Raw genomic sequence first — 26,655 nt, 5'->3', positions numbered from 1 at the left:
AGATTGTTTCTTACTCATCCAACTGACTGCACCTCCAAATAGGTTAAACACATACCCACTTGTATATCTTCTTTGGTCCAAATCTCCAGCCCAGTCTGCATCAACAAAGCCATGAATATCCAACACTCTATCCAATCCCGGTCTTCCTTGGTAGCACAAACCATAATCACTAGTGCCACGCAAATACCTGAAAACCCGCTTCATTATTGTCCAATGCTCCTTCCCTGAGTTGACATAAACTTGCTCAATACTCCCACTCCATGTGCAATGTCTGGTCTAGTATAGACCATTGCATACATCATGCTACCAACTGCACTTGCCTATGGAACACGAGACATGTCTTCTTCCTCTTCTTATGTCTTGGGACACTGCTCAGCAGATAACCTCACACCTATAGGAATAGGAACCTTCACCGACTTACTATCCTGCATATTAAACCTCTGCAGTATTGTCTCGACATACTTCCTTTGGTTTAACGAGAGCTTCCTCTTTTCCCGATCTATTTTAATTTCCATGCCCAAAATATAATTTGTAGCACCAAGATCTTTCACGTCAAATTTGGAGGACAATTGGGTCTTCAAATCCTGGATAATTTCTTTGTCATTTCCAACCAGCAACATATCATCCACATACAAGACCAGATAAATAACACGGTCACCAATTAATTTAAAATACACACAGTGATCTGCTTTGCTTCTGGTGAAGCCAAGTCCCCATATAAATGTATCAAATTTCTGATACCACATCCTTGGTGACTATTTTAATCCATACAGAGACTTCTTTAACTTGCATACCAATTCTTCCTTACCCTTCACCACAAAGCCTTCAGGTTGCTTCATGTATATTTCCTCTTCCAGATCCCCGTGAAGAAATGTTGTCTTCACATCCATCTGTTCTACCTCAAAATAAAAAACAGCAGCAACAGATAAAAGTAATCTAATAGAAGTTACCTTGGCAACAGGAGAAAATGTATCACCAAAATCAATTCCTGGCACCTGGGAATAACCTTTTGCTACCAACCAAGCTTTGTATTTCTCCACCTTTCCTTCTGCATTTGTCTTCTTCTTGAACACCCATTTGCTGCCTATGGGTTTCCTTCCAGCTAGCAACTCCACCAGATCCCAAGCCTCATTTTTGTGCAAAGATGCCATTTCATCAACCATGGCCTCTTTCTAGAGTTTTCCATCCTCTAAATCCACTGCTTCCTTCACAGTTCTGGGATCATCATCAGTAACAGAAAAAGCAAAATTTGAACAGAAAGCAGATGGACTATACCTTTTTGGTTGCCTTCTTTCTCGAAGTGATCTTCTCATAACCGGAGTTTGTGGCTCTTCATCTTCTGATTCCTCCTCTGTTGTAGAGTTTGATTCTTCTTCATTTAGCTCAAACTCTATCTTCTCAGGTTCCTTTGTTTGGACTTTATGTTTTATAACATATTTCACCTCTTTGAACATCACATCTCGACTGTACATAACCTTCCTTGTTACTGGGTTCCAAATCTTATAACCCTTTAAACCATCCTTATACCCAATAAAGATGCACTTTTTAGATTTACTATCCAACTTTGTTCTTTTCTCCTTTGGAACATGTACATATGCATCACATCCAAATACCCTCAGATGTGAAAGAGAGGGTTTCTTACCAGTCCATACCTCTTGTGGAGTCTTATCCTCCAACGCTGATGAAGGTGACCTGTTGACCAGGTAACATGCAGTATCCACCGCCTCTGCCTAGAATTCCTGTCCTAACCCAGCACCACTAAGCATGCTTCTTGCCCTTTCCATCAATGTCTTGTTCATTCTTTCTGCAACTCCATTTTGCTGAGGTGTATATGGAGTAGTCTTCTGTCGTGCTATACGACACTTCTTGTAGAATTCTTTAAATTCCTTACCGCAAAACTCTCCACCATTATTTGTCCTCAGCACCTTTATCTTCTTCTCTGTCTGGTTTTCCACCAGAGCCTTAAATTCTTTAAACCTGTCAAAGACTTCAAATTTCTTCTTAAGGAAATATATCCATGTATTCCTTGAGAAGTCATCTATAAATGATACATAGTACACAGACTTACCTAGTGATGGAACCTTCACAGGTCCAAACACATCACTATGCACAAGTTCTAATATATGTTTTGCCATCTTACCACCAGAGGGGAAACTCACCCGATTCTGCTTCCCATATACACAATTTTCAAAGAAATCAAAATCCAGAGAGCTATTACTCATACCTTCTACCATACCTTTACCATGAAGTATTCAAAGGCCCTTCTCTCCAATATGTCCAAGCCTTTGATGCCACAACATGGTCTTCTCTCCAGAGACCACTAGATTTTCTGCTCCACTTTCAGGAACCATAAAACTATTACACCCATCAATAACAGTGCTACATTGTAGCTTGTACAGAGTTCCAATCCGAACTCCCCGCATCAATACCAGTGCTCCCCGAACCATTTTGCAGGTATCCTTCTCGAACATTGTTTTTACACCTGCATCATCCAGCTTGCTTACAGAAATCAGATTTTTGGCTAATGCAGGAATATGTAGAACACCTGGAAGCGTTCTAACCCTTCCACCTTGCAACTTCAACTTTACTTTTCTGTGACCAATGATTCTAGCATTCCTGTCATCTCCCAAGAAGACATCACCACCATCATATTTCTCATATTTGCAGAACCACTCTATGGGGAGCGAAGTGAAAGGATGCACCTGATTTAATCAACCATGCCTCATGATCTACATGTGTATTTGAAGAAGCCAAGTACACATCCCCACCTTCATTTGAGGTGGTTTTCACCTCTGCAGAAGGAGCCTCATTAGATCCCTTTCCTTTGTCAGGAGCTTTAGATTTACAGTCTCTTTTAAAGTGGCCTTCCTTTTTGCATTTCCAGCACACCACCTTTACAGGTTTTCCTGGAGATTTAGATCTCCCACTCGATGACTTATTTTTGTTTCTGTTCTGGGACCGTCTTCGTATATCCAAGGCATCGCCATTCTGGCTCTCCATATTTTTCCGTCTTATCTCCTCCGTCAGCAAGGCTGAGACTATTTCATCAAACTGCAAGGTAGTTGCATTGCTACCTATTGCAATAACCAGACTATCCCACGAATCTGGTAGAGAACACAACAAATTGATTCACTTATCTTCATCTGAAATTTTAATATCAACAAATGCTAACTAACTTACCACAGTATTAAATGCGTTTAGATGCTCTATCACCGAGTCCCCATCTTTCATCCTCAAGTTATATAGTTTTTTCCACAGGAACAGTTTATTCACCAGAGACTTAGATTGGTACAAAGTCCCTAACTTGTCCCACAAAGCCTTCGCTGTAGCTTCCCCTAATACATTCAATAATACTGAATCTGAGACACAGAATCGTATTTTTCTCTTTGCCTTCTGATCCAACTTCTTCCATTCTTTATCAGACACTCCCGTTGGTTTAGTACCTGGATCTACCGCAATCCACTAATATTTATCCACCAACAAATCCTCCATCTTGAGTTTTCACAACTCAAAACTTTGACCATTAAATTTCTCGATCTCTATATTTCCACTGCTCACCATCTTCTTTCACCAATAGAATTAGTCTCGTAGATCTCCCATTGAACAGGGTCTACCACAGGCCTGAGCGAAACCCCTCAGCAACAAAGGCATCCCCTTGGAGCCAAAACAGCTCTGATACGAAATATAGGTTTTAACCCGTATAGAAATTACCTGCATACGAATTCTAAAACACATAAAATAAACAATGTGAGAGCATAACACATAAAACACATGTACACAGAGATTTTCCCCTGGATCCCAAAATCAGGACTACCAGCTTGATTTTTCATTATGTTCCTTTCAATGTTACAATACATATTTATACATGCCGAAGCATCCAATACCATGGACCAAAAACCATCGCGTCCAATACCATGGACCGAAAACCATCGCGTCCAATACCATGGACTGAAAAACCATCGCGTTCAAAAAACATGTGCGAAAATCATGCATAAAACCATAGGTGGGTCCGCCCAACCAAACATAGGGTCCAAAACCAAAATTTTCCGCGACGCTGCCCTGGACCCCATAAAGTGGTGTAACAGGTACACCTAAAACCCCCTGTTAACTACGTGGAAAGAATATAACACAACCCAACACTTTTTTTCTAGTTTTAGATCCTTCTGTTCCAGTGTAAGAAGTGACTAGAGCATATAGGCACAGGTGGTCGATACAAAGGTGGATACAGATGCAGCGAAATCAGTATAGGAGAAAAGTATTGAACTTCATCTAATTATCCAGTTTTGTATAAAAAAAATGAGTTGAGATCATGTTGAATAAAGAACCATCGGTTCAATCAGCTGCATTTTCTGATATAGTAAGAATGTCATTTCTGAAACTTTACTCCTTTCTCATTAGACTCTTGAGGTGATATCCCTTATAGAATATAGATTGAAAACCTTTAGCAACATATCTTCCATATCAATAAGCATAGCCTGCAACCCCCTATTAAATAAATGAAAAAGGGTGGGGTAGCCCTGAGCGATATTGAAGTAATAGATAGTTTGGCCGTGTGTTATAGATTGATATCCAGTGACATGCAGAGATTAAAGCAAGCAGGAGCAATTGAACCAGCACGTGCTTATGGATCAATTCAATAGCCATTTGATCAAGTTCAAGCACTCATTTCCTCACAATGGTAGAGACATAAGTTGAAGCATAGAAGGCAATGGTAGAGACATAAGCTGAAGCATACAAGGAAACAAAAGATAGAGTGAGAGGCAAAGGTCGCAGTTTCATTGATTGGAGATCGAACATAAGAGGTGAAAGCTTCTTCAGTAGAAAGTCTAATTATAGAGTCCCCGGTAACAGGGAAATAAGAGTGCTCAAGTTACAAAAGACCTTCCACTCAAGTCTTGGTCTCCAAAAATGGGCAGAATATATGGGTACTAAATAAAACAAATAAGAAATGAAATAACTAAAATAATACAATATTTATGAATGGAGGAACAAGCCAGTATTGGTAGCTTGATTGTCATAGAAAAAAAAACAAGTCAAAATAACCAAATTAAAAACAGAACATAGGTACTCTTGTAATTGCTGAAATTAGGGAAGAAAATCAAAACAATATAATTGCTGAAATTAGGGAAGAAAATAAAAACAATACAATTACTAAAAACAATATAATTACTGAAATTAGGGAAGAAAATCAAAACAATATTCTAGGATGTGGTTGTTTCTTATGTTTTGGGAGCAACAAATCTTGAAAGATATGCTGAAATATAAAGTTTAGTATAAAGCTAAGCACCTTTTTGCTTCGAGAACAAAACTGTGATCAATATCCCTGACAAACCAATATGCATGGTAAAGAAGTCCCCCACCTTGTTCTAATTTAACCTTTCTAATTTGTTATATTGGTTGCATTGTTATTAACAGACATAACAATGCCCTTGATGCTCTACAAAAGAACTTTCAAATGAGAAGCCTCCTATTGCATTTTTTTGTTTTTCTATAAAGCCAACATATTCAAAATTTCTCACCCATTAATTATCACCTTCAAATCTATGTTGTCAAAATTTCTCACCCATTAATTATCACCTTCAAATCTATGTTGCCTATGGAGTTGAACAATCTCAACCTTAAATTCACTTGTAATCATGCAATAACCATCCTAACTAATTTTGCATCGATGGTGGCATAAATTTCATAAGTGTTACTGATTGTATATGCTTCCTCTTGTTGCTCAGCCTTAAATTCACTTGTAATCATGCAATAACCATCCTAACTAATTGTATATGCTTCCTCTTGTTGCTCAGCCTTAAATTCACTTGTAATCATGCAATAACCATCCTAACTAATTTTGCATCGATGGTGGCATAAATTTCACAAGTGTTACTGATTGTATATGCTTCCTCTTCATGCACCACAAGATCATAATACTAGATTTTGAGACCATTACTAATACTATACTCTACCTTTCCAAATGTTTCAAAGATGCACAACAGTAAATGAAGTAATAAAGTATGAGGAGGTTGTTGTTTTGTTTATGGAACCTACAAAGAAAAACTGTATTCTAATAGTTTCCAGAAAGTCAATAGTAACAGAAGCTCTTTCAACGTTTCTTCTGCTATCAATGCCTAAGCCTTTTATATATGTAAATCATTTTTTTTATAATTAAAATAAATAAATAAATATAATAAATAATAAATAATTTTAAATAAAATAAAATATAAATAATTTTAAATAAAATAAAATATAAAGGAAATTGCCAAGTGGGGTTTGCATGCAGCCACTGTCCATGTCCAAGACTGTGTTTTGAACTACACTGTGTCAAGACTGTGTTTTGAACCACACTGTGTCTTCTTGTTAGTTTCATCTGCATGTCTGCATTGTTACCTAGATGTCTTATTTGCATGTGCATGTTTCCACTATGCACACCCAGCAGCCATAGCAAAGGTAGCAGACCTAGGACCAGCCAGCTCGCAAACTAGCTATTACTCCCACCTAGCCAACAAGCCAGATAGTTATAAAGCCAAAGCTAGCTACTTCTGTTGCTCCAAACAGTGATAAAGCCAAAGCTAGCTGCTTCTGTTGTTCAAACAGTTATAAAGACAAAGCTAGTTGCCTCTATTGCTCCAGCTGGCTCAACAGGACTACAGGAAAATAGAGAAGCATTACAGGACAATAGAGAAGACAAAGGTTCAACAGGACTATAGGACAATAGAGAAGCATTACAGGACAATAGAGAAGAAAAAGTATAGTGCAAGTAATACTAGAATAAATCAGTGAATACTCCTTTATCTAATGTTGCAAATGAACCTGAAACGGTTACAGTGAATTGATTAGACATTACTGAGGTTGCACATGACCCAGATAATGGATATGTTGTTGATTATTAAGAAAATGGTGGTGATGATTTGGTGAAATAGATGCGCAGTTGGTTGGATTCCTTGTGGGTGAATTCTAGTTCGTTCCTCAATCTGATTCCAACAAATATGAAGAAGAAAGAAATTTATTAACTTGCGCTTCCGCATCTTTAGAAAGGTGTGAAGATCAAATTGGGAAGTGAAGCGTAATTACATATATAAGTCATTCATCCCCAGCCAGCTATGAAATGACTACTAAACGAGAAGACTTATTTCTTTTTCTCTCCTTCCAACCAAGCCAACAAATATGAAGAAGAAAGGTACAAGCTCCTCCTCCCCTTCCCAAGATCTTTGAAAATCTCACCAACCGTGCTTTGATCTTCTCAATCGGCGAAGCCTCAAAACCGATTCTGTTTATCTGAGAAGGACAATCACTCACTAAAAGAAAGGGTGGATCGTACATGCTCGTACATAATGATATGAGGCATCATAGAAGAAGCATCTATGGTCATTCCGCTAAGATCAATGAATGAAACGACAAAACGAATTGGTAGCTTAACCTGAGGTGAGGTAAGGTCGAAGAGGGAAGCGGATGCTCGTACATAATTATATGACAGGTAAGGTGAGAAGTTGCAATAACATCATAAAACAGGGTCTTAGGGCTCTTTATGTAATCATTATTCACTGTACGACAACCATTCTGTACATATTTATCAAATTAACAATCATCTGAATTGTTATACATGAAAAATAAACGTATACCTGGTCGTCCTCTCAGGAATCCAAAATCATGGAATATCCGCAACAAAATACCGAGAATCCAAAATCGTGGAATATCCGCAACAAAATACCGCCAACAAACTGCAAGGGTTACGGTGTTTACCTAAACCGAGGATGAAAGAGATAAACAAAATCTGTGTATCTAAGAAGTAGGGCTATATAATGACATACATTAACCAGCGTTGCCATCAACAGAAGCAAAACCAAACAAAAGCAGAACTAATGATGCCCTCAGCGGAAGTGGCAGAACCCCAACAATTCGAGTTGCGCCATCTGAGCTGATTCGTGAAGACATGATTGAAAGAAAGATTCAGCCCATCCAAGATAATACAAGTGAAAGAACTCCTTTTGCATGGTGGTGTAGGTGGCACTAGCTTGGCGGTGGTGTATGGGGCAGTTTGGGCTGTTTGCATGGCGGTGGTGTATGTTCTGTCTCTGTTCTAAAGATTATAAAATAGCATTTAATATTTATGAACTAATGCTAGCAATAGTTTGCTCATAGAAAATGTTAACTAAATAGATCCAATATCGTATGAAGAATAAGAAAAATATCATGGGTATAGCCTCTTCCCCTCGAGAAGAAGTCAAATAAAATGATAAATTATGTCATTGGTTTTCATTGGTTCTCAGAAATTAATATGATAATTTGATAGGTTACAGGATGGTGGGTAAACAGAAATCACTACAAACTTTAGCTTAAAGCTCCCCTGAGCTAATGCTAAATAAATTTTTTTATTACTATAGTCCCATGCCGGGAGGGCAGGGACTAATAACATGAAACTTTCTTTTGCAAGTTGCTTCATGCCCCCTCGACCGAGAGTCTCAGATATGCTTCTGAGACAAATAATATTTGAGGCATATTCTCCCCAGAGTTAATCCGGCTCATTCAATTTTTTTCATTAGATAAATTCAACGAGGGTTGTTCTACCCCATGTTAAAATAGGGGGAGCCTTCGGCTAAAAATAATAATAATTCCAGATTCAATGCAATTTATAATGGATACAAGAATTAATACATATATAACATATAACGATATATCTTTAAAATCTTGATTTTGATGGTTCCTCTTTTCTGAAGATTCTGTAGTGCCATGCACTCAATATTTTTGTTTATCTCAGAGCTCCATGCAGTGCTGATGCCGGACAGTAACAGATTTCTGTATAATTTGCATCAAAAGCCTTATGCCTTCGCTTGTATCTGGACTTTTATATACTCTTAATATAAATCATGAAGCTTTTTCTTTCTGAAAAAGAAAAAAAAAAAACATATAACGATATATCACTCATTCTGGGAATTGAATGTTGATTTCCAAACTTCTAAGGTTTATTTGGTTACTATGTTTTTTCCGCAAACTTTCAAGAATTATTTATCCTCGAATGCATGAGACTTGGTCGGACACTATTGACTAACTGTTAAATTCCTTGTCTTTTGCTTGCGTATTTTTCTTTCCCGTAGAGCTCTACGCTATAATGGAGTTATGTTACTCTAGTAATATGGAGAAGGTCTTAATAAGTAAGACCAATTCTTATTCAACAAAATCTTTAGACACCTGACTTGACTCACAACCAGTTTAATAACCCACAGATAAATTTGCATTAGGATAACTATCCAATAGTAGAGTGCATCAAAATTGAGTCTATTATAACTTGGTCTTTTTTAAGGAGTTTTCAGTTAAATTATCTATTTTTAAACTTTTAATATTTTTTATTCATCTACTTATATTTAACAATTTAATCAAAACTATCATAAATTCCAATTTCTTATTTTCGTTATAAGATTATTTTCCTTCGCTCAAAATATGTTTTTTTCTCTACTTATCCCTGAGTTTCATTTCAAATTCTTTTTATTTGAGTAGTCATGTGTTTCTTTTACTAAAGCCAACCATTGGTTGCCAAATTTATGTACCTAAACTTGCATTCCATTTAACAATTTTGAAATTTGGTTAGAGAATACAATCTTAGATTTCTTACACTTCGGTATTTTCATGAATGAATGAGAATATATATATATATATCTATATATATATATATATATATATATATATATATATATATATATATATATTTTAATCCATGCACATTACCCCCTTTATATTTCTATTCAATTAACATCTTGTTGCCATTATTTGTAAGTTTAAAATAATATCCATACATATTGTCATTTTTTCTAAGTTTAGAATAATATCCACACATGTTTTCATATAATTAGAATATCTAATTCAGTTTTTTTACATTAATTTCATTTTCTAAAATTTGATTTAAATATATTTTTACAACCTTTCTTAAGTTTTTTAAAAATTTAATTATAATTTTATTCTTATTCATAAATTTGGAATATATTTTATAATTGATGATTATTGTTATATATATATATATGAAATTAAAAATCCTTGAAATTAATATTATAAATTGAAGAGATGAATATTAAAAATCTATTATTATTATTCTTATTATTAACACTCGATGGAGTATTAATTCGTAAAGGGATAATGCTTGTATCTCTTGGGTTTATATATTATTATTAATAAACCCAAGATATTAATATTAAAAATCTTAGAGATTATTATTATAAACACTTGGGATTAATATTTTAAACCCTTGGGATTATTAATATTATAAACTCAAAGGATTAATAATATGCACCAAAGGGATAAATGTGGTTGACTATGTTAGGGTTTATAATATTTATACATTAACACATGTTAATTATAGTTGACTATTGTTGATATGGTCAACTATAGTCAACATGGTCATCATAGTCGACAATAGTCAACATGACTACCATGGTGAACCATACTTACCTCGAGAATTATAGTTTATATTCCCTTAGGTTTATAATATTAATACCATGGTTTAATATTGATCCCTTGGTTTTGTAATATTGCAAAATCAGGGTTTAAAATGAGGGGTTTTAGTATCAAGTTTTATTAAATCCCTTAGGTTACATTGCCACATTAGAAAATTAGGGTTTATAATGTTGGGTTAATATTAGGGTTTATAATATTGGGTTTAATTTTATGGTTATAATATTGGGTTCAATCTTAAGGTTTATAATATTGATTTTTTATTTTTAGGGTTTATAATATTTGATATAGCATTAGGGTTTAATGTTGTGATGCTTGAATGGTGCAGAAATCTATCCAATGTTGTATTGTGACAACTTATATGACAATCATTGTTGGAACCTTATATTAAATTGTAATTTTTTCAACATCACATTGTGACACTATAATAGGGCTTCATATTGTAATGTTTACATGGTATAGAAAACACTCAAACATTGCATTGTGACAAACATTGTCGCAAGATGACAATTAATTTAATACTCTTTATGGTAATGTTACATTACATTGTAATTTATTCAATGTTGCCTTTCAACATTACAAAATTAGGGTTTATTAATCCCTTGAGTTCATAATATTAATTATTTGAGTTTATTGATTCTTTTCGCTTATAATATTAATGCTTTGGGTTTATAAGTTCCGAGGGGGGAGCAGCCCAATTGGTTAATCCGAGAAATGTGAAATAATTGAAACTCGAAAGACCTAGGTTCAAATCTCCCCATGTTGTGACACGGGCTATAGGGAGGAATACATATCGTAGCCCCCCAGAGGTTTAATGGTAGTTACGTGTCAGGCTAGTTGTTGGGTTCCTCTAGGTCACAAAAAAAAGAGCTTTGGGTTTATTATCCCTAAGGTTTCTAATATTAATCCCTTAGGTTTATAATATTAATTCCTTGGATTTTTAATCCCTAGCGTTTATAATATTAATCCCTTGGGTTTACTAAGCCCTTGGGATGATAATATTAATCCATTGGGCTTATTAATCCATTGGATTTATTAATCTCTTGGGTTTATAATATTAATAATTTGTATGATTCTTTTTTTTTGCTAAAGCAAGAGTCATACCTTCTATTTAATTGAATCAAAAAAGCAAATTACATAAATTACAATAGTCTGAAAGCATTTGTGGGCCATAGAATTAACTATCCGCTTAGAGCCTATGGCGCCGAGCCAAAGGCTTAAAAACTGGGCCAAGTGCCCACAAACATAACTACTAGACCCTCGAAATACAAGAAAAAGTCGAGACCATTTGATCTGCCTTTAGTGATCTGATAGACGAGGCTCATATTGGGGCGAAAACAAGTAAACTCTTTAAATCTAAAATCGATCCCGATGAGGAAATAGGGACCACCCTAAAAGGATTTCGAGTTTGAATGGGGGGATAACCCTCGAGCATGTAATCTGCTCGAAATCCACTGATTCCCACCTTGAAGTGAAACAAGCACAGAAGATAACACCGCACCCGGACCCAAAGTCAAATAAAGCCATCATTTAAGTTAAGTTCGGGTCACACAGGCACGGTAACCACCTTGCAAGTTGCCTTGCGAAATCCCTGGGATTGCAGCAAATCTGCCTAACTGCGAGCACGTTAAACCATCACCCGACAAAGCTGATTCTTCTTTAGGAAATTTAGTTTTCATGAAGAGTTCTAGGTTCAAAATGACTACCACCCGATAACTTTGGGGATGAAGAATTCTGGGTGCAAATTCCCTCCCGAAGATCAGTTGTCCATGCACTACTTCACCATAAAATATCAAAATTCCCCTGTTCCTTTAGTCAAATCCTTTTAGTTTCCCCTGCTTAGATAGAGCTCCCTATCCGTGTTAGCCTATCTGAGTCACTCTTCCCTCAATCTGCCTTGGGGTGTCTCTATCTAATCATAAATTTGATTACTCTTGGCCCAGCGCACACCTTCATTAGCTAGAATGTCTACAACTTTGTTGGTTGTATGGTGCACATGAGTAAAACTAAGGGTTCTCATGTTTAGCGGGTGAGATTGAATCTATTGATAAATTTGTAGAATCTGCCAGTGTCTCGAGACTTTATCTGGAGTAGAGACATAGCAAATTTTCTTGACCAAATTAATAATCAATTTGGAATCAACTTCAATTATAGCATTATGAAGATTTAAGTCCTTCAAGATTTCTGGACTTTGCTCAAGGGCCATTAGCTCTGCCATATTGTTAGTGGATTTACCCAAATGGCTATGAGAGATGGTTTTTATGTAACCATTTTCATCTCTTATTACTCCTCCATACCTTGCCATACCCAGGTTACCTTTAGAGGCCTCATCTATATTGCATCTTAAAAATTCCTAAGGGGGCAGTTGCCAGAAATCCTTATCAATAATTATATGAATTACATTCCTGTTTTTCCTTGTGGGGAAAGTCCTTGAAGACCCAAGTGCCGTAGTATTTGTCCCTCCTTATCTTTAGGTTGTTCCTCAGGGAGGTTTTTAATTAGGGTCCCTATTGTCTCCTTGAGTTGTCTTAAAATCTGAGCCATGATGTTTTGGGGAGAACCTTTTATGTTCTTGAATATTCTGTTGTTGCGTTCTTTCTAGACATCCCATATTAGAAAGCCTATAACTAATGCCCAAGCTTTGTTGATTGTTTCATTGTTAGAGAAATTTTTCCTCCACTTCTTTAGAGTACTGGTAATGCTACTCAAGTCCCTATTTGTTTGTCTAAATATTGAAGCTACCTCATTCGACAGGGTGGAAGTGAATGGGCAGAGGTTGAGAAGGTGATCCATGGTTTCTTCTTGTAATTCACATAGTTGGCATCTAGATGGACCGTGTACCCCTCTTTTCCTAAGATTTTCCCAGGTCATAATACTTTTATGCTGCACTAACCACATGAACAGTTTGATTTTCATCCAACTTTGGTTCTGCCATAGGTCCTTCCATACCCCATCAGGGTTAGGGTAGTCAAGTCCGCGGGCTATGTGCTTGGCCTCTTTGAGGTTAAATTTACCTTCATTGTTATTGCCCCATCTCAGCTGGTCTGAATCTGCTGATGTTAGAATCTTTCTTTGTTCCAAGATATCCATTAAAGCTTTTGCATGTGCCTTTAAAGGGGAGTCATCACTATAAACTAGGTCCTTCCATACTCTCCATTTTTCTTCTCTTCGTTCCTGATCCTAGAAGTCATTTACCTTATGCAACCCTTTGTTGTCAATATCGTTCTTGAGATTGACAAATTCTTCTCTTAACAGTTTAGGTTCCTGTTGCCAGTTATCTTCCCAGAACCAAGCAAGGTTTCCATCTCTGATTTCCCAAAAATTGTGTTTCTGCACAATGGCTCTATTCTCCCAAAATTTTTCCATATGTGGGAGCCTTTAATGAGCCTAGACATTCTAATATGGTCCTTGTATTGCCAATTTTTTGCATATTTCTATTTCCAAATTTGGGCCCAAGGGGAAGCTGAATTTTTTAGCCATCTCCACCATAGTTTAGCCCCCAAAACTTTGTTTAGCATTTCAGGATCATCCAGTCCCAAACCTCCATGTGTCTTGGGTTTACAGATCTTCTCCCAAGCCACCAAGGCCCATTTTCTTTTCTCTTCCCCTTTGCCCCAAAGAAAATCTCTTTGGATATTTCTGCATTGTTGCATGACTCCTTTAGGAGCTGGAAGGGCTGAAAACATAAAAATGGGGATAGTTTGTAGGATAGCTTTTGTGAGCACTAGCCATCCTGCTAAGTTCAAAGATCTATTTTTCCATTTCCGAATTTTGTCTTGTAGCTTATTGATCACCGGTTCCCAAACTGTCTTGCTCAGGGGTTTGTCTGTTAGTGGTACTCCCAAATATTTGGAGGGTAACATGTCTCTTTGAAAGCCTAGAATTCTAGATATATTTCTCTGAATAGCAATGTCAGTGTTAAAAAAGAAAATCTTTGATTTGGTAAGGCTTACCTCTGTGCCTGCAGCCATTGCAAAGTCTTTCAGGATTTGTTTATAGGCTAGAGCTTCTCTGACCATAGGTATACCCTGCAACATGGTATCGTCCACAAATTGTTGATGGGTCAAAGCATCTCCGTTCATGGTAAGTTTGAGACCCTGGATTTTGCCTTCTGCTTTGGCCAAATTGATAGCTTTGCCAAGCCCTTCCATCATGAGAATAAAGAGGAAGGGTGAGAGTGGATCTCCTTGTCTGAGACCTCTCGTAGGGTTAAAGGGTTTGGATGGTGAGCCATTTAACAGGATTGAAAAACTCGAGGTAGTTACAAGGGCCATTACCCATCTTACCCAATTATGGTCAAAGCCATAAGCTATCAGAACTCTCCTGATGTAAGTCCAACTTAGCTTATCATAAGCCTTTTCTAGGTCAAGTTGCATAATCATACCTACCTGCCTCTTGCTCTTAAGTGAGTGAACCACCTCGTGAGCTTGAATGATGTTGTTGAGAATTTGCCTGCCTTCCACATACCCAGTTTGTTCCGCCGAAACGAGAGTAGGAAGAAGGGGCTTAAGCCTGTTGGCTATTATTTTGGAAATAATTTTGTACACCACATTGCATAATGCTATTGGTCTGAATCTGTTTGGTGTCATAGAATTTTCTTGCTTAAGGATCAAGGATATGAAAGAGGTATTAAGGGCCTTCAAAACAGTTCTATTTTTCCTTAAGTCCTCCACCACATCGAGGATATCCCGCTTGACAATTCCCCAACATGCTTTGAAGAAGTCAACATTGAAACCATCTGGACCTGGCGCCTTCCCATTTTGCATCTCTTTGATGACTTCGCTGACCTCATCTTCATTCACAAGCCTGTTTAGATTGTAATTGTCTTCTTTTGTCACAAGCTTAGGAATGTGCTTTGTAAAATCATTGATGAATTGTGATCTATCTAATAGAGGTTCCTCAACAATGCCTTGGAAATGTTGAACCAATGCTTCTATTTCTTTGTGGGTATTGAGTTGCTTTCCTTGAGCATATTTAATGACTGAGATCCTGTTATGAGACCTGTGATCCGTGGTGGATTTGTGAAAAAACCTTGTGTTCCTTTCTCCTTCTTTTAACCATTGTACCCTTGATTTTTGTTTCTAGAATATCTCCTCTTGCTTGCATAATTCCTCCCATTTTTGTTGATGGTGTTCAACTTGTTTCTTTCTCCCCTCATTAAAGCCATTTGTAATGAGGATTTGGTTAATCTCATGTAGCCTCCATTCAACAACTTTTTTGGCTTCAAAAATGTTGCCAAATTCATTCTTATTCCAGTCTTTAAGCCTGAGTTTGATATGTTTCAATCTTTTATGCAGGAGGAACATTTTAGTGCCCTGAGCATGCATATCCTCTATCCACCATTTTTCAATATTGCCGATAAAGTCCGAATGGGTGAGCCAAATGTTTTCAAACCTGAAAGGTCTGTTTCTTGGAGTTCCTATAAAGGATGCTTCAATTTGAACAAGCCAATGATCCGAGCCACCAAAAGGGAGTATCCTTGTTATCAGGTCAAGGCCTGTAAGGATAAGGTCATCCGAGATGATAAATCTGTTGAGTTTTGAAGCCACCTGGGACTCTCCTCCCCTTTTATTATTCTAGGTAAAGATTCCATTACTTGTCTCTATGTCTACTAGCCTCATATTGTTTATAAAATTCTGAAATTCTATGGAATCTCTACCTAGTGATCTAGTTCCACCTTTTTTTTCCGAAAGGGATCTGATCATGTTAAAGTCCCCTCCCAAAATCCAAGGGATGCCCGAATGTCTGTTTCTTAGATCCTCAAGTGAGGTAAGAAGCCTGAGTTTGTCTTCAGGCTTCTGAGGACCATAAACATTTGTGGTCAAATAAACTTCCTTGTCCCCCAAAGGTTGAATAACCATTGAAAGGTAGTTTCTGGATGCTTCAGCATCAATGATTCCTAGTTGCAGAGGGTTCCAAAGTGTTAGAATTCCTCCTTCTATTTTATCTACTTTAACTTCTAGATATTCATATTTAATCAGCCATCTGTTGTGTATTTCTCTTATTTTTCCAACTGAACATTTTGTTTCCTGGATGAAAATCATATCTGGTTTTTCCTCTTTCATTCTATTGCTGAGATTTCTTTGTTTCTTTTTACTTCCTAGACCTCTGATATTCCATGTTGTGAGCTTCATTAAGAAATATTTGTAAATGAGTAACTAGTTAGGTATTTCATCTTAGCTAAATCAATCATAAGTTTTCCACACTCTAGCAGCAACTCATTCTGTTTTTTCCTACCTCTTTTCCTACCTGGGTTCCTAGGAGCTAGTCCTGATGTTGCCTTCATTGTTTTCACCCCTTCGTTGTTCTAACTATAATGGTTTCTTTTGACTCTCGAACCTTTTGTAGGAATTTACAGGGTAAGTTCCTCAGACAGAACACCAAAGGACACCGCTCACAAACAGATCACAGATAAATACACCAGTACTTTTGACATGGTTAAAACCCTCAAAGAGGGAAACAGTCCACCGCCTGAGCCAATGCGGCCACTTCAGGCAATTTATTAATAAAAGAATGAAAATTTACATAAGCTTCTCTCATGAACGGTTAACCTACAAATGACCCTCCATGCTCTTTAAATAGAGATCATGGACCAATCGGGTGTTAAGCCACGGATCAAGTGTCGATAATACCGAGGAGAGAATGAACCGTCGGATCACTACATATTGTGACCGTCAGATTGTAAGTTACAAAATGTACATAGTAAAGAAACACACTTTACCTAACTCTATACTAGACCAAGTTATACTTAACTATTTCCTATGTGTCGGAATATCCTAACATCCCCCCTTAAGAACAAATTGGGATAGGATTGAAGGATTTACAAATATGACACAATAGGAGAAGGAAGGAGGCACTAGAGCCTATCCCCCCTTAGTGACAACTTCTTGAACTCCAACCATAAATCGAAGTTTAGTGAGCTTCGCCTCTGTGAGATCCTTTGTAAAGATGTCTGCAACTTGATCATCTATTGAACAATATTGCACTTCAAGAATATGGTCCTGAATGAGATTTCTGATGAAGTGCATGTGCAGTTCAATGTGTTTTTTGCGCTGATGTTGGACTGGATCTTTGCATAGCTGAATGGCACTTTGATTATCACACCAAAGTGTAGACAGATGCTGTTGCTGAAAGCCAAACTATGACAGGATCTAACGAAGCCACAAGGCTTCCTTACTAGCTTCTACGGCACCACGATACTCTGCTTCTACTGAAGAAAGAGAAATGGCACCTTGTTTCTTGCAAGCCCATGTAATAGGTCCTGAACCAAGAGTGAACACATAACCTGCAGTAGACTTCCGATCATCAGGTTCACCAGCCCAATTGGAATCAGTGAAACCAACCAATAGAGGAGATGCTTCGGCACTGTAATGAATCCCAAACTGAACTGTACCTCGAACATAACGAAGTATTCTTTTAGCTGCTTTCCAATGACTTTCACGTGGGTTTTGCATAAACCGAGCAACAAGGCCAACAGCAAAGGAAAGGTCAGGACGAGTATGGGTTAGATACAAAAGTTTTCCTACAAGTTGACGGTATAAGGTAGCATCAACTTCAGGAGAAGTACAAGTGACTGAAAGCTTGACTCCAAACTGAAAGGGAGAAGGGGTTGGCTTACAGTCTTCCATGTGAAAATGGCATAGAATATCACAGGCATACTTGGACTAGGAAAGGGAAATACCTTCGTTGGATTGCAAGACTTGAAGACCAAGAAAATAATGTAAGTGTCCTAAGTCTGTCATTTCAAACTTCCTTTTAAGGCTAGTCTTCACATGGTTTATAAGTTTGGGATCACTACCAGTCAGGATAAGATCATCAACATAAAGAAAAAGAATGATAAGAGACTTGCCCACTTTCTTGGTGTAGACGGTATTGTTAGAATGACACCTAGAAAAGCCATTTTCTGAAAGAAAGTTATCCATTTTGGCATACCAAGCTCGAGGATCTTGCTTGAGACCATAAAGGGATTTCTTAAGCTGATATACAAGGCTGGAGTCTGTTTGTATAAAGCCAATAGGTTGTTCCATATAGATTTCTTCATGTAAGTCCCTGTGCAAGAAGGCGGATTTAACATCCATCTGATGGACTTCCCATTTGAAAGAGGCAGCAAGGGAAAGAACAAGGCGGATAGAGTTAATTTTGGCAACAGGGGAGAAGGTTTCAGTATAGTCAATGCCTTCAACTTGTGAAAAACCCTTAGCAACAAGACGAGCTTTATGTTTATCAACTTTCCCATCTGGTCCATACTTGGTTCTATAAACCCATTTGCATCTAACAAGTTTTCATCCCTTTGGTAGAGGAACAAGATCCCATGTATCATTTGCCAATAATGAATGATATTCTTCATTCATAGCTGCTTCCCAATCTGGATGGCCTGAAGCTTCTGCAAAGGTATCAGGATCATAATTCACTAAAGCTTGATCCAATAAAGAAGAGGCTCTCTCGAACTGAGAACGTGTATGTCGCTGATCTGTAGGATCACCGGCAAGATCACCTGCTGCATCCCGAGTAGCACGGACCCATTTTGGAAGCTAAGGAGCTGAAGGAGGATCCTGAGAAGGTGGGGGAGGATTGTCATCCTCACTTTTATCATCTGAAGAAGAAATATTTTCAAAAGTAGAAGAGACAGGAAGAGGTGGCACATCCGCCGAACTAGGCTCATAGGCCGATATATTTTCAGCAAACTTTACATCTCCTCTAATGATAACATTCTTGGACTTAAGTGGAATAAGTCTATATCCTTTGACATCTTCAAAATATCCAACAAAAATACATTTTTCACTCTTAGGTTCTAAAGCTTTATGTTTCTCATCTCGAATATGGGCCCATGCTTCACTTCCAAAAACACAAAAGTGACTTACATCTGGTTTAATTGAGCTCCATGCTTCTTTTGGAGTGATATTCTTTAAAACCTTAGTAGGAGTGTGATTTATTATGTAATTTGCACAGTTAATTGCTTTTGCCCAATAGTAAAGACTAAGTCCTTTAGATTGCAGCATACAATTAGCCATTTCATTTAAGGTGCGATTCTTCCTTTCAGCTACACCATTTTGCTGTGGAGTATATGGAACAGTATGTTGTATTTGAATTCCATGCTTAGTGCAAAAGTTGTTGAAGTTGTTTTTAACATATTCTCCGCCATTATCAGATCTTAGCTTAAGAATTTGACGTCCAGATTGTTTTTCAACAAAGGCCTTAAAGGCCAAGAACATGTTAAATACTTCACTCTTGAGTTTTAAGAAGTATACCCAAGTGCGTCTGGAGAAATCATCAATGAAAGTTAAGAAATACTTGTAGCCAGAGAATGAAACAACTGGAAGTGGACCACATAAATCACTATGCACGAGATGTAAAGGGGCTGAGGCGTGCCAAGAGGCACGTTTTTCAAAACTGTCCCGATGATTTTTTCCGAGTACACATCCAGAACAAACACCATCTCTGCAAGATACCATTGGAAGACATGTCACCATATTTTATTTACATAGATTCTGAAGAGAGCGATAGTTTAAGTGACCAAATCGCTCATGCCAAAGTTTTCTCACTTCATCATTATGGGCAAAAAATACTGAGGGAAGATTTGATGACCCAAATTTGTGAAACTTATACAACCTTGTAGAATCATCAGCAATGCCAGTAGCTAAAGTCTATCTAGGATCTCTTAGGTCCTTAATTACAACATCGTGAGGTGAAAAGTCAACGATTTTACCTTCACCTGAATGGGTTATCTGATATACAGATAGAAGGTTGCAGGATAAGGTTGGAACACATAATACATCATTAAACTGACCATTGTCTATATGAAAAGTTCCAGTCCCTACAACACTAAGAGATCTATCATCACCAACATATATATTTTTGGTGTTATAATCATTTAAAGAAGAAAACATGGCTTTGTTTTTGGCCATGTGATAAGAAGCTACAGAATCAATGAGCCACTCATGAGAATGAGAAGAAGAAGATACATTTAGTGCATAGCCAGACCGAGATGCTTGACAACCACATGCAGAAAGTGCCATTCCTGAAGATGAAGTTGAAGTTGAAGAGTGCTTCAAATGGATTTTATGCTTCTTCATTGCTGCTTCCAAGGCTTCCATCTTCTTAAAGCATTTGGATTCTAAGTGGCCATCTCGATTACAAAAGTTGCAATGTCTATCAGTCTTCTTCCCTTTGTTTTTATTTGTCTTATCATTTTGCTGAAATGATTTTTCATTTTGAGGTTGAGATTGCTTAGGACCCTTGTTTGGTTTAGGACCATTCCTTTTAGGATACAACTTCTTAGGATTCTTTGGATTTGGTTGCTGCTGGGCGGCTAACGCTTTCTTAGAAGAGTTTCCAAGATTAAGAAGACCAAGGTGTAAGAGTTTTTCTTGTTCTCTTATTAAAGAATCACAAAAAGAATCAAAGGAAGGGGACTTGTAGTCTTGTCCTTGAGAAATGAAGGCTTCTCTTGTAGAATGGAAGGTGGAAACAAACACAGAGTAGGCTGGTCCCAAATTAGTAAGAATGGAATAGATAAGGTTACTATCTTCTTTCTTAACCTTAACACCTTCTAAGAGAAGTCTAAGGGTCTTGAACTTGGACAAAAAATCTTCAATGCAAGAAAAATTATTGGGGTCCAATGTAAGCAACTCATTTTCAAGTTGATGGGCTCTAAGTTCATTTTTTATTCCAAAAACTTTAGTAATATGTTTCAATGCTTCATCAAGAGTATCAAGTTTTGTAATATGGAATCTAAGATCTGGAGAAATAGACATCCCTATCAACCCACGTGCTTGATCTTGCCTATTTTCCCATTTAGCTGCCTTATCTTCATCTTTCGGTTTCGTTTCTTGGCCTGTGGCTATTCTATAGAGACCTTTACTTCTAAGTAAATCTACAATGTAGGACCACCATTGGAAGTAGTTGGTGCTGTCAAGAGTAACTTGGCATGGACTTTCCATTTTAACATAAACTAAATCTATAGATGCTAAAACTAAGTGTTGCAATGGAAAGATCTCGAAAAATTAGGCTGTTTCAAAAAAAACGGTTCTAAAAACGGCTTCCGGATGAAGAAGTTATGTCATTTTTAAAGAAAATTTGATGAAGTCGCCGACGAAGTGCGGGAATGTGCGGAAATAAAAAAATCCGCCCCCACAAAAAGGAGACTTGAACTCAAGACCTCTACTGTCATAAATTAGCTTTGGACCAAGTGAGCTATACAAAAAGTTTGAGAGAGAGAGGGGGGGGGGGCGGGGTGGGTTGAAGCTTTGGGTTGCGTGCTTGCTTTGAGAAAGCTCTTTTTCCCTACAAAACAAAAAACACAAAACCCAACACGGACATACAAAAAAAAAACGAACCTTGCGGCTCGAAGTTAGATTTAGTCAGAAACTAAATATTTTCCTCAATGTTTCTGATTTTCCGAGATCACACTAAGGCGCAGCGGAAAAGAGCATACGCATGAGAAAAATCCTTCCTTTATGTTTCTGATTTGCCCAGATCGCACAGAGTCGCGGGGCAAAGAGCATACGCATAAATGAAAGGTATAGATCCGGTAATAAAAAAAGGCTAAATAAATCGAAACCGAAATAAACAGAGAGAAAATAACTGTAAAATGCAAATAAACACTGTATACCTCCAGATCTTAAAAATGACGCAGCTAGGGCTACCGGAAACCTTTTCGCGTGAAACGAAAGGGGTTCCTCACTAGAACAAATGCTCCCAACACAACAGAGCAGTCCTCTCGACCTGAAAGCAGTCAGAAATAGTAGATCTAGGAAACAAAAGTCGGATGCAGTTCTATCGGCTTCAGATTTGGATCACCAACGGACGCGGCCCTCAAATAGCTCTGATACCATGTAGGAATTTACAGGGTAAGTTCCTCAGATAGACACCAAAGGACACTGCTCACAAACAAATCACAGATCAATACACCAGTACTTTTGACGTGCTTAAAACCCTCAAAGAGGGAAACAGTCCACGGCCTGAGCCAACGCGACCACTTCAGGCAATTTATTAATAAAAGAATGAAAATTTACATAAGCTTCTCTCATGAACGGTTAACCTACAAATGACCCTCCATGCTCTTTAAATAGAGATCATGGACCAATCGGGTGTTAAGCCATGGATCAAGTGTCGATAATACCGAGGAGAGAATGAACCGTCGGATCACTACATATCGTGACCGTCGAATTGTAAGTTACAAAATGTACATAGTAAAGAAACACACTTTACCTAACTCTATACTAGACCAAGTTATACTTAACTATTTCCTATGTGTCGGAATATCCTAGCACCTTTCGCATGGGTTCTCCATAGGAATAGCTATTGCACTCTATTGAACTCCTCTTGTGGTAGCGAATCCATTCCTTTTGTAGTTCCTTGCTCCAGAAACTTTTCCAAATCTAGATGCTCCCTTTCAAGAATATCTTGCAGTTCATGATCCTTTGTTCCAACCTCGGTAGTGGTCATCCCTTGGTCCCTGTCCAGTTCCATAGTGTTCAGCAGATCCTCCTTTTGTTGGTTGTTGTCATGTGTAACCTCCATGCTATCTTCCTTTTCCTTCTCTATAGGGTTGTCCTCTAGAGCCTGGTTTGCTTTATCTTGCTCCTCTTCTTTTTCTAAAACCTTGTACCTATTCTAATTCAGCTGCTTTTCCTCTTTGATTTTTTTTTGGTACCTTCTCACTCCTTTACCTTTAGTCCCCACTTTGTTAAATCTTTCAGTTTATTCCCTGAGGTAGCTTGAGTTCTGTTTCCATTTCGTTTAAGGGGCAATCTCTGAATAGATGCCCATGTTCATGGCATTTGTGACATCTGAAAGGGACATGCTCATAGTCCACCACTTGCACCCATTCTTCATCAAATACTTCCAGAATTACTTCATCCGGTAGAGCTCCAGAGAGGTCCATTTCTATGCATATATGGGCAAAGGAAGTATACTTCCCCCACTTAGTGGCCTCTGATATTTTAACAAAATGCCCTAGTTTATTTCCTATTGTTTTTAATGATTCTAGCTGCCAATAATCCAGTGGTAGGGAGTAGAGCCTTACCCACACCGGGACCGATGTGAATGTCTCATGCTCCGGGACAAAATTCATTACCCAAGGCCGCATATAGAGGCCTGCAGCTGCATAGAAGTAGGGCCCTCCTTCAAACACCCTATCTCTATCCTCAATATTTGTAAAAGCTACAGTGAATAAACCCATGGATCCAAGGTACAGATCTATATCCCCCTTAGGTTTCCAATGATTCTTCATCCATCTCTGTAAAGCCTTTTCCATAGGCCATAACCTGATGAATTTACAAATGATTGCATAAGTCGCCATGTGTTCTCGATGTGCCTATAGTGCTACATCACTTAACACCACTCGGGGTATGATGGTTGCCCTAGGTTTACAAGGTCCAGTCCGCTTTCCGGTGTCATCTTTTTTATTCTCTCCTTCTATTCGTTTTTCTCTATTGACTTCTTCTTGCGTATTTTCCTGCCCTTGTGTGCCTCTATTTTCCTGTTTCCCTTCTTCTGAAACCCCTCTTTCCACCTCTAAAGGTTTCTTGAATCTATTGGATATTGCCTGACTATAGGAGGGAGTGGAACTCCCCCCGTCTTTCCTTTTCATCGTGCCCAACACTGCTCTTCTGCTGCAAACCCTAGCTCTCAGTATCACCTCCCGTGTCCCGAATTTTCTAGTTTCCTTCAGGGCGAGCTTCCCTTTCACTTTAGATCAATAATTTGTTTGATTCATTAATTGTTTGATTTTATAATATTAATCCGTTGTGTCTTTAATCCCTAGTGGTTCATTTATTCTAATAATATATTAATGTCATAACTAAATATTGCTAATATATTAAAAATTAAATGTGTATATAATGATTATGTACTAAGTAAATATTGTATTAATAAACCAAACTAATCTTTTAATTAATATATTAATGTTTTAATTAATATTATAGTGTATTAAAGTATTAATTATAATATTTATGTAATGATTATCAATAATTAAATTAAAATTTAGGACTTTATTTATAATAATAAAATTAATAAATTATTCTATAAATAAAATTAATAATTAAATAAACATTTAAATAATTAATAATGAGTAATTATAATTTTTATTTCATTTTACTTTAATTTATTTAATTACGCCGTAAGGCGTTTCCCTTTGAAATGAATTACCCCAGCCGATGCCGTGTCCTATTGTTGACCGTAGATTTGTGGTGTTAGACGATTGAATGATGTTGGATCGTTGATCCTCACACTGTCCTTTTGTCTCCCAACCCAATGGATAACATATTGTATGCCTTCGGCAGAGCAAAATCAGGATGCGGCCACCGTGCGTTTCAAATCTACTGTCAATCCACCACGCCCTATCTCACAATCAACAACGTGAGCTACAGGGTTTTGGGCTACAATCAAAACAGTATGAAAATCGCCAGTGGCACAGTTTTTACAGACTGTGGCATTCTGCAAGCTCCTGTTAATCTCACTGCCTCTCTGTTTAAACTTGCTGGTTCGTCCTACCAAAGTATAACCCTAGGAATAGGATGCCCAGAAATAGGAAATTTGCCTGTGCTCAATGTCCCAACAGGGGCGTTTGAAAGAAGCGCTCCATCCTCTACCTCCCATGGATACCCGAAAATTTCAGCCAGACTCCCATACTTATGCTTCCCTCTTGCAGGTCTGTCGCAGTACGAATTTCTTACCCCAAGCCAAACTCGTCCATGCCCACATCATATTAACTGGATTTAAGCTCAATAAATTCTTGGACACCAAAATTCTGATTGCGTATGCCAAGTGCGGGAGTCTGGTGCATGCGCGCCGAGTTCTAGAAGAGTTACCGCAACCAAATGTGGTCTCGTGGACAACAATGATCGCAGCTTACTCCAAATACGAGCATGATGACGAGGCTCTGGGATTGTTTTATCGAATGCAGCGATCCGGTATCAGACCAGATGAGTTCACGGTCGCCAGTGTTCTTCCGGCATGTGCTAGCATGGCAGTTCTGGAACACGGTAAGCAGATCCAAACCAATATCATTAGAAGTGGGTTTCTGTCTGATGTCTTTGTGGGCAGTGCTCTGATAGATATGTATATTAAATGTGGGTGTTTGCGGGATGCACGCAAAGTGTTTGGCGAAATGCCTGCACGAAATGTTGTTTCATGGAATACTATGATCACAGGGTATGCAGAGAATGGAAATCATGAAGAGGCATTGAGTCTATTTTGTGAGATGCAACAGGTTGGCGTTGGACCAGATGAATTCACCTTTGCCAGCGTCCTCCCTTCGTGTACCAATCTTGTGGCTTTGGAGCATGGCAGACAGGTCCATGAAGACATTATTAGGAAAGGGCTCCAGTCTGATGTCTATGTGAGAAGTGCCCTGGTAGACATGTATGCTAAATCTGGTAGCATAGAGGACGCTCGCAAATTCTTTGACAAATTGAATTTACAAGATGTGGTCGCCTGGACGGCAATGATTGTTGGGTATGCTCTGCATGGTTACGAGAAGGAGGCCCTGTGCATGTTTGAGCAGATGCAAGATCTTGGCATGAAGCCTGACCATGTTACCTTTGTTGGTGTTTTGTTTGCTTGCTGCCATGCGGGGCTAGTGGATGATGGGTGGCATTACTTTCATTGCATGAGTCGAGATTATCAAATTATGCCTAGAGTTGAGCACTATTGTTGCATGGTTGATCTCCTTGGTCGTTCTGGGAAGCTTAATGAAGCTCTAGACTTCATCAATAAAATGCCGACCAAACCCGAAGCTGCTTTGTGGGGAACTTTTCTCAGTGCTTGTAGAATCCATAAGAACATAAAGCTTGGAGAATATGCAGCAGAACGTGTTATTGAGTGTGACCCTGAAACTGCCTCCCACTATGTGGTATTATCAAACATCTACAGAGAGGCCGGTAGATGGAATGATGCTGAAAAAGTGCGAAAAGTTATGAAAGACAGAGGTATAAAAAAGATGCCAGGTTGTAGCTGGATTCAGGTCAATAAGACAGTACATACTTTTGTTGTAGGAGATGGCTGAGACATGAGAAAGGGAACGTGCTGAAACCAGTTTTAAACCACACATGCCATAGACAATTATGAAGATCAGGAGTGATGTGGCTTGTATATATGTGAATCAAGGAGGCTATTGAAGTATGTGTTGACTGTTTTAATGGATTTTGGATTGGTGGTTAAGCTAGGGTGGTGATATTCCTCTACCAAGGTTCAAATCATCAGAGATATTTTTTGCCCTCGTGG

General features: G+C 38.0%; 1 pseudogene; it reads left to right on the top strand.

Annotated features, from left to right (window-relative positions):
* Positions 1 to 24,964: 24,964 nt before the first annotated feature.
* LOC149255882 (pentatricopeptide repeat-containing protein At3g24000, mitochondrial pseudogene) lies at positions 24,965 to 26,437 on the top strand (annotated as a pseudogene).
* Positions 26,438 to 26,655: the final 218 nt, after the last annotated feature.

This window comes from Pinus tabuliformis, chromosome 7 (assembly GCF_031772625.1).
Source record: "Pinus tabuliformis cultivar Carrire ecotype Pingquan chromosome 7, CPIR1, whole genome shotgun sequence".
Taxonomy (NCBI): Eukaryota; Viridiplantae; Streptophyta; class Pinopsida; order Pinales; family Pinaceae; genus Pinus; species Pinus tabuliformis.
Note: the sequence above shows the minus strand (reverse complement) of the source record. Positions and strands in the feature narration are given on the sequence as shown.